Source organism: Schistocerca cancellata, chromosome 2 (genome assembly GCF_023864275.1).
Source record: "Schistocerca cancellata isolate TAMUIC-IGC-003103 chromosome 2, iqSchCanc2.1, whole genome shotgun sequence".
In the NCBI taxonomy this organism is placed as follows: Eukaryota; Metazoa; Arthropoda; class Insecta; order Orthoptera; family Acrididae; genus Schistocerca; species Schistocerca cancellata.
In genome coordinates, this window is record NC_064627.1 from 34,555,125 (window position 1) to 34,562,540 (window position 7,416).

General features: G+C 46.0%; 2 non-coding genes across 2 annotated transcripts; both read left to right on the forward strand.

Moving 5' to 3' along the window:
• Positions 1-5,609: 5,609 nt before the first annotated feature.
• Positions 5,610-5,684, forward strand: Trnas-cga (transfer RNA serine (anticodon CGA)). Its single transcript has one exon. It is a non-coding gene; the product is annotated as a tRNA-Ser (tRNA).
• A 226-nt stretch (positions 5,685-5,910) lies between these two features.
• On the forward strand, positions 5,911-5,985 carry Trnas-cga (transfer RNA serine (anticodon CGA)). Its single transcript has one exon. It is a non-coding gene; the product is annotated as a tRNA-Ser (tRNA).
• Positions 5,986-7,416: the final 1,431 nt, after the last annotated feature.

Genomic DNA, 7,416 nt, shown 5'->3' on the forward strand with positions numbered 1-7,416 from the left:
AACGTTCAGGGCCTCCTAATGGCGATGGAACACTCAAATTGCGTCCCGATTCAGTACATCGTCATCCAGCCGACTTGTCTCCATGGGTCTATTGCTGCCTCGGTCACCTTATGGTCGTTATCCTGTGAGTCTAGATTATGGAATCGGACGCAAAACTGATAGTTAATTGTAACGTCCAGGGCCTCCTAATGACGTTGGAACACTCAAATTGCATCCCGATTCAATACATCGTCCTCCAGCCGACTTGTCCCCATGGGTCTATTGCTGCCTCGGGCACCTTATGGTCGTTTTCCGGTGAATCTAGATTTTCGAATCGAACGCAAAACTGATAGTTAATTGTAACGTTCAGGGCCTCCTAATGACGATGGAATACTCAAATTGTGTCTAGATTCAATAAATCGTCCTCCAGCCGACTTGACTCCATGAATCTATTTCTGCCACGGACACCTTATGGTCGTTCTCCTGTGAGTCTAGACTATCGAATCGGACGCAAAACTGATAGCTAATTGTAACGTTCGCGGCCTCCTAATGACGATGGAACTCTCAAATTTCGTCCCGATTCAACACATCGTCATACAGCGGACTTGTCTCCATGGGTCTATTGCTGCCTCGGGCACCTAATGGTCGTTCTCCTGTGAGTCTAGAGTTTCGAATCGAACGCAAAACTGATAGTTAAATGTAACGTTCAGGGCCTCCTAATGACGATGGATTACTCAAATTGCGTCTAGATTCAATACATCGTCATCCAGCCGACTTGTATCCATGGGTCTATTGCTGCCTCGGGCACCTTATGGTCGTTCTCCTGTGAGTTTAGATTTTCGAATCGAACGCAAAACTGATAGTTAATTGTAACGTTCAGGGTCTCCTAATGACGATGGAACACGCAAATTGCGTCCCGGTTCAATACATCGTCCACCAGCCGACTTGTCTCCATGGGTCTATTGCTGCCTCGGGCACCTTATGGTCGTTCTCCTGTGAGTCTAGATTATCGAATCGGACACTTATCTGATAGTTAATTGTAACGTTCGGGACCTCCTAATGACGATGGAACTCTCAAATTTGGCCGGCCGTGGTGGCCGTGCGGTTAAAGGCGCTGCAGTCTGGTACCGCGAGCCCGCTACGGTCGCAGGTTCGAATCCTGCCTCGGGCATGGATGTTTGTGATGTCCTTAGGTTAGTTAGGTTTAACTAGTTCTGAATTCTAGAGGACTAATGACCTCAGCAGTTGAGTCCCATAGTGCTCAGAGCCATTTGAACCATTTGAACTCTAAAAATTGCCTCCCGATTCACTACATCTTCCTCCAGCCGACTTGTCTCCATGGGTCTGTTGCTGCCTCGGGCACCTTATGGTCGTTGTCCTGTGGGTTTAGATTTTCGAATCGAACGCAAAACTGATAGTTAATTGTAACGTTCAGGGCCTCCTAATGACGATGGAACACTCAAATCGCTTCTAGATTCAATACATCGTCCTCCAGCCGACTTGTCTCCATGGGTCTATTGCTGCATCGGGCACCTTATGGTCGCTCTCCTGTGAGTCTAGATTATCGAATCGAACGCAAAACTGATAGTTAATTGTAACGTTCAGGGCCTCCTAATGACGATGGAACACTCAAATTGCGTCTCGATTCAATACATCTTCCTCCAGCCGACTTGTCTCCATGGGTCTATTGCTGCCTCGGGCACTTTATGGTCATTCTCTTGTGAGTCTAGATTGTCGAATCGGACGCAAAACTGATAGTTAATTGTAACGTTCAGGGCCTCCTCTTGACGATGGAAAACTCAAATTGCGTCCCGATTCAATACATCGTCCTCCAGCGGTATTGTCTCCATGGGTCTATTGCTGCCTCGGGCACCTTATGGTCGTTCTCCTGTGAGTCTAGATTTTCGAATTGAACGCCAAACTGATAGTTAATTATAACGTTCAGGGCCTCCAACTGAAGATGGAACACTCAAATTGCGTCCCGATTCAGTACATCGTCATCCGGCCGACTTGTCCCCATGGGTCTATTGCTGCCTCGGGCACCTTATGGTCGTTTTCCTGTGAGTCTAAATTTTCGAATCGAACGCAAACTTAATAGTTAATTAAAACGTTCAGGTTCTCCTAATGACGGTGGAATACTCAAATTGAGTCTAGATTCAATACATCGTCCTCCAGCCGACTTGACTCCATGAATCTATTGCGGCCTCGGGCGCCTTATGGTCGTTTTCCTGTGAGTCTAGATTTTCGAATCGAACGCAAAACTGATAATTAATTGTAACGTTCAGGACCTCCTAATGACGAAGGAACACTCAAATTGCGTCCCGATTCAATACACCGTCATCCAGCCGAATTGTCTCCGTGGGTCTATTGTTTCTTCGGGCATCTTACGGTCGTTCTCCTGTAGGTCTAGATTTTCGAATCGAACGCAAAACTGATAGTTAATTGTAAGATTCAGGGTCTCCTAATGACGATGGAACACTCAAATTGCGTCCCGATACAATACATCGTCCTCCAGCCGACTTGTCTCCATGGGTCTGTTGCTGCCTAGGGCACCTTATGGTCGTTGTCCTGTGGGTTTAGATTTTCGAATCGAACGCAAAACTGATAGTTAATTGTAAAGTTCAGGGCCTCCTAATGACGATGGAACACTCAAATTGCGTCCCGATTCAGTACATCGTCATCCAGCCGACTTGTCTCCATGGGTCTATTGCTGCCTCGGGCACCTTATGGTCATTCTCTTGTGAGTCTAGATTGTCGATTCGGACGTAAAACTGATAGTTAATTGTAACGTTCAGGGCCTCCTGTTGACGATGGAAAGCTCAAATTGCGTCCCGATTCAATACATCGTCCTCCAGCCGTATTGTCTCCATGCGTCTATTGCTGCCTCGGGCACCTTATGTTCGTTCTCCTGTGAGTCTAGATTTTCGAATCGAACGCCCAACTGATAGTTAATTGTAACGTTCAGGGCCTCCTAATGAAGATGGAACACTCAAATTGCGTCCCGATTCAGTACATCGTCATCCAGCCGACTTGTCTCCATGGGTCTATTGCTGCCTCGGGCACCTTATGGTCGTTCTCCTGTGAGTCTAGATTATCGAATCGGACACTTATCTGATAGTTAATTGTAACGTTCGGGACATCCTAATGACGATGGAACTCTCAAATTTGGCCGGCCGTAGTGGCCGTGCTTTTAAAGGCGCTGCAGTCTGGTACCGCGAGCCCGCTACGGTCGCAGGTTCGAATCCTGCCTCGGGCATGGATGTTTGTGATGTCCTTAGGTTAGTTAGGTTTAACTAGTTCTGAATTCTAGAGGACTAATGACCTCAGCAGTTGAGTCCCATAGTGCTCAGAGCCATTTGAACCATTTGAACTCTAAAAATTGCCTCCCGATTCACTACATCTTCCTCCAGCCGACTTGTATCCATGGGTCTATTGCTGCCTCGGACACCTACTGGTCGTTCTCCTGTGAGTCTAGATTTCCGAATCGGACGCAATACAGATAGTTAATTGTAACGTCCAGGGCCTCCTAATGACGATGGAACACTCAAATTGCGTCCCGATTCAATACATCGTCCTCCAGCCGACTTGTCTCCATGGGTCTGTTGCTGCCTCGGGCACCTTATGGTCGTTGTCCTGTGGGTTTAGATTTTCGAATCGAACGCAAAACTGATAGTTAATTGTAACGTTCAGGGCCCCTTATGACGATGGAACACTCAAATCGCTTCTAGATTCAATACATCGTCCTCCAGCCGACTTGTCTCCATGGGTCTATTGCTGCATCGGGCACCTTATGGTCGCTCTCCTGTGAGTCTAGATTATCGAATCGAACGCAAAACTGATAGTTAATTGTAACGTTCAGGGCCTCCTAATGACGATGGAACACTCAAATTGCGTCTCGATTCAATACATCGTCCTCCAGCCGACTTGACTCCATGGGTCTGTCTCTGCCTCGTCACCTTATGGTCGTTCTTCTGTGAGTCTAGATTATCGAATCGAACGCCAAACTGATAGTTAATTGTAATGTTCAGTGCCTCATAATGACGATGGAAGACTCAAATTGCGTCCCGATTCAGTACATCGTCATCCAGCCGATTTGTCTCCTTAGGTCTATTGCTGCCTCGGGCACCTTATCGTCGTCCTCCTGTGAGTCTAGATTATCGAATCGGACGCAAAACTGATTGTTAATTGTAACGTTCAGGGCCTCCTAATGACGTTGGAACACTCAAATTGCGTCCCGATTCAATACATCGTCCTCCAGCCGCCTTGTCTCCATGGGTCTGTTGCTGCCTCGCGCACCTTATGGTCGTTCTCCTGTGAGTCTAGATTATCGAATCGGACGCTTATCTGATAGTTAATTGTAACGTTTGGGGCCTCCTAATGACGATAGAACACTCAAATTGCGTTCTTATTCAATACATCTTCCTCCAGCCGACTTGTATCCATGGGTCTATTGCTGCTTCGGGCACCTTATGGTCGTTCTTCTGTGAGTCTAGATTATCGAATCGGACGCAAAACTGATAGTTAATTGTAACGTCCAGGGCCTCCTAATGACGATGGAACACTCAAATTGCGTCCCGATTCAATACATCGTCCTCCAGCCGACTTGTATCCATGGGTCTATTGCTGCCTCGGGCACCTTATGGTCGTTCTCCTGTGAGTTTAGATTATCGAATCGGACGCAAAACTGATAGTTAATTGTAACGTTCAGGGCCTCCAAATGACGATGGATCACTCAAATAGCTTCCCGATACAATACATCGTCCTCCAGCCGACTTGTCTCCATGGGTCTATTGCTGCCTCGGGCACCTTCTGGTCGTTCTCCTGTGAGTTTAGATTATCGAATCGGACGCAAAACTGATAGTTAATTGTAACGTTCAGGGCCTCCAAATGACGATGGATCACTCAAATAGCGTCCCGATACAATACATCGTCCTCCAGCCGACTTGTCTCCATGGGTCTATTTCTAATGAATGCCCTTACTACTTAAATCGATTTTGCTGAAAGTCTTAAGTTACATGAAATCAGCCTATTAAAATCTCTGGTGGAGCCCTTCTTCTTAATATTCAGCGGCTGGCTTGCTAGAAACGATCTTCACATACGTTATTATTATTAAGCGCTGCATTCAGTTGGGAAAAATTCGATCGTTTTGAACACTTCGTTCAGTTTACGACAGATCTAAAATTTCAGATGTGGACGAAGCCTTTTTGGACGATTTCAATAAAACTCAGAGATTGCAGGCTCTCTTCGTCACAGCTGAAACTTCCCAATTAATTACAGGCCCCAGACAATCATCAACAATTCAGACAGAGAACGCATTAGTCATTCACTCTAAAATGAAATGGTCACAAACCTCGTGCTCGCCCGCGAAAGGCAAAGGTCCCGAGTTCGAATCTCGGTCGGGCACACAGTTGTAATCTGCCAGGAAGTTTCATATCAGCGCACACTCCGCTGCAGAGTGAAAATCTCATTCTGGAAACATCCCCCAGGCTGTGGCTAAGGCATGTCTCCGCAATATCCTTTCTTTCAGGAGTGCTAGTTCTGCAAGGTTCGCAGGAGAGCTTCTGTAAAGTTTGGAAGGTAGGAGACGAGGTACTGGCAGAAGTAAAGCTGTGAGTACCGGGCGTGAGTCGTGCTTCGGTAGCTCAGTTGGTAGAGCACTTGCCCGCGAAAGGCAAAGGTCCCGAGTTCGAATCTCGGTCGGGCACACAGTTTTAATCTGCCAGGAAGTTCCATATCAGCGCACACTCCGCTGCAGAGTGAAAATCTCATTCTGGAAACATCCCCCAGGCTGTGGCTAAGCCATGTCTCCGCAATATCCTTTCTTTCAGGAGTGCTAGTTCTGCAAGGTTCGCAGGAGAGCTTCTGTAAAGTTTGGAAGGTAGGAGACGAGGTACTGGCAGAAGTAAAGCTGTGAGTACCGGGCGTGAGTCGTGCTTCGGTAGCTCAGTTGGTAGAGCACTTGCCCGCGAAAGGCAAAGGTCCCGAGTTCGAATCTCGGTCGGGCACACAGTTTTAATCTGCCAGGAAGTTTCATATCAGCGCACACTCCGCTGCAGAGTGAAAATCTCATTCTGGAAACATCCCCCAGGCTGTGGCTAAGCCATGTCTCCGCAATATCCTTTCTTTCAGGAGTGCTAGTTCTGCAAGGTTCGCAGGAGAGCTTCTGTAAAGTTTGGAAGGTAGGAGACGAGGTACTGGCAGAAGTAATGCTGTGAGTACCGGGCGTGAGTCGTGCTTGGGTAGCTCAGTTTGTAGAGCACTTGCCCGCGAAAGGCAAAGGTCCCGAGTTCGAATCTCGGTCGGGCACACAGTTTTAATCTGCCAGGAAGTTTCATATCAGCGCACACTCCGCTGCAGAGTGAAAATCTCATTCTGGAAAGAATATTGTGTTTGAACTAGACGAAGAAAAGAAATGTTGAAGACAGAAGAAATGAAGAGACCGGTACCGCGGCTGTATTACCTTTACGTGCATCTAGGTGTTATGTTTGCTGTGCACAACCAAGGAAGATCGTCTTTCATGAACGTATGTCAGGGTCTACCCATTCGGGAACTTTCTTAAGCAGGGAAACCTTGGAAAACCTCTTAAGCTTAGACCCCCAGCCTACGGTACATAGAAGATAGGAAAGCCTATAGAAGAACAAAAATAATTTTGAAATTTATCTCTAAAGGAAAGATAGGGCCTAATTAGTACCACGATTTGGAGAAGAGTATTTTGTGCCTCTAGCAAAAAAAAAACGTTTTACAATAAATAACGTGAATTTGCGTTTTACAATCTTGCTTCTAGGACAATATATCTTGCGGTGCTAAACTCCCCCGGGTCTTGCATGTCCCCGACGTCCACAGTTGTAGTCGGTCTTCTATGCGGCCCCCTCTGTCGTTGATCTTCTACGCGGCCCACAATGGGAAGAGTAGAAGGGACAGGGATACTCGAATTCACATGCAACATTCATTCCAAAAGGATTAGCAATGACCAAAAGGGAAACTCTTCCTGTAAGAGAACTGATTAGGTAGCACCGTCCAAGATTCTCCTTTTTGAAAGCAAAATCCTTGTGGCTTCATGGATCCTTTTTGTTACGACGTACTTCAAGGAATTCAACTCTTAATTAATGATGTTGCCAAAAGCATCATCCGATTTACTCTCGTTTGAATACTCCTTTTGACTTTGCCTCCCCACTTGTGCTTATAAGTCCAAAAGTTTTAACAGATTTTCTGTGACTGATTTGTTCTTCGTAATTTAAAGGATTCATGTAACTGACTATAGATTTTGGATTCAAATTATCGAATAATGGAAAGTGTAGTTCATTTTATTTCAAGACATCATCCATATTTCTTTGATAAGTCATATAATTTAGCTATACTCAAAAAAAAAAAAACTTTTTATTCTAAATACATATATTTCTACACTTGAGTGCTGAAATGTAGAAGTTATTAGCATTG